This window comes from Papio anubis, chromosome 6 (genome assembly GCF_008728515.1).
Source record: "Papio anubis isolate 15944 chromosome 6, Panubis1.0, whole genome shotgun sequence".
NCBI lineage: Eukaryota > Metazoa > Chordata > Mammalia > Primates > Cercopithecidae > Papio > Papio anubis.
Window position 1 is genome coordinate 44,062,238 of NC_044981.1, and position 2,167 is coordinate 44,064,404.

The window sequence follows — 2,167 nt, forward strand, 5'->3', positions numbered from 1 at the left end:
CATCATACTCATCTCTACTCTGCATCCCAGCCAACACTCACCTAGTTTAGTCCTCTAATGCCTCTTCTGTTGATTATTGCACTTCCCCCACAACTAGTGTGTCTGGTCTGGTGTCACCCTCCAAAATCCCTCTCCTATACTGTAGCACACAATCTGCCTCACATACACTTCTAACTAAGTTGCTCATTCAGATTTGCAAGTGGCTCCCTTTTGCCCATTTAACAGAGAGTACAAAGTTATAGGTGTCCTGGTTCCTACCTGCCTCTCTTGCCTTGCCCTTCAGTAGTTGCTTCTCCACCACCAGCCAAATTCTTCAGCCCTTTTGGACTGGCTGGCCTCCTGTTCTCCTGTTGGGTGAGGGATTTGATTCTCCCCTCTGTGCATCTCTCCCCGACCCCACTGCCTCTCTGCCTTTGCTCCCTGATCCATGTAGTCTGGACCCTGCCTCTTTCCTAACTTCTGCATCTAGATAACCCCTTTTCATTCTTTAGGGTTTGTTTTAGGGCCTAATTCCTCCAGGAGGTTTTTCTTGATTCCCTGTCCATTCCATGAGAGACGTCTTTCCTCAGTGGGCCCATGGTGTCCTCTGCACAGCGCCATCATTGCTCCTGACCCCTGGCATGGGAGTCATCTCCACTGAGCCTTGGTGCTTCACTGGACTCCACGAGCGGAAGGGCCCAGTACTCAGCACACAGTGGGCCCCTAGTAAGCTTGCTGGATGGTTAAGCAAATAATCTCAGTGCAATGGAAAACAGGCAGCTTGAGGGCATGGCTGACCCGGGGAGTTTGGAAGTGGTTCTAAAGAAAAGACATGCAGTTGCATTTTGAAGGAAGCAGAGAAGTTTATGGGACAGGTGTGGGGGTAGGGCAGGCCCCAGACCCCTGCCGTCTTCCCTGTGGTCACCTGATTTCTGCCTCAGTGGTGCTGGGCAGGAGCTGAGCTATTTCAAAGAAAATGTAGTCAATAGCCTTCGAGAAAAGCGGATTGAAAACTCACCAGAGCAAGAAGCCATGAAGCAAGATGAGTCAGCCACAGATCCGACTCTCAGTGGTTTCATGGTCTAGCAGGGAAGCAAATGCAGTCTTTTTTTCCTCACTGTTTTATAGTTCTATTTGTATCAATACAACATTCATTCAGGGTTACAGGTTACAGGGAGCGCAAATAGACCTCACACACACTTGTCTGTGTGGTCCGAGAACCTGTCTTGTCCCTGTGCCCTGCTCATCACCCCCATGACTGTCCATGGTGTGATGGCTCAGGCCACTGCTTTAGGGTTGGCTTCTTTGGGAGCAGAGCAGCATCTAGGAAGCAGGTCCCTTCTGGGATTGGAGCGTTGAGGCATGAGGCACCAGGACTCCAGTGGCACTGCTGCTGCACTCGCTGGCCCCTCTTCTCTTGGGTCTTTTCTTGGTTTCTGGCGTTTGTCCTTTTCCTGGTAATGGATGTTGGAACTAGGGAGGGTCAGAGGCTATGCAGTTCTGGGGACAGAATGGTACACTTGGAACAAATGGAATTTCAATCCTAGCTTTTCAGTGGAGGGGGCAGTCAGCTCCAAATGTCCATGCTTTTGTGATGAAGAGCCTCAAGAAGCCCCCACAGTCCGTTTGGTAGTATGCACCAAAAGTGGTAAAAATGGGTGCACTTTCCTGACTATATAGTGGGGTATGACTCTGCACTAAAAAGGAATAAACTAGTGATACAATAATACGAATGAATCTCCAAATAATTACGCTGAAGAAAACAAACCGGAGGAAAAGAGTATGTATTGGGTAACTCCATTTAAAAATAACTAGAAAATTCTACCTAATCTGTAGTGATAGAAAGCAGAGCAGTCGTTGCCATGGGGAAAGGAAGGAGAGACAGAGAGGGATTAGAAAGGGCCACAAAGAAACATATGCGGATGATGGATGTATTCATCACTTTGATTGTGGCAATAGTTTCATGGTTATATACATATGTCAGAAATTATGAAATTGTGCACTTTAAATATGTGCAATTTATTGTGTGTTAATTATATGTTAATAAGTCTTCTTAAATTTTTTTAAAATATAGGTACATTTTGACCCAATAATTCCATTTCTAGCAACCCTTCTAATTAAGTAATTGAAGAAGGGGAGAGTTTATGTTCAAGATAATCAGCATGTTGCTTAGAATAGAAAAAAGGAA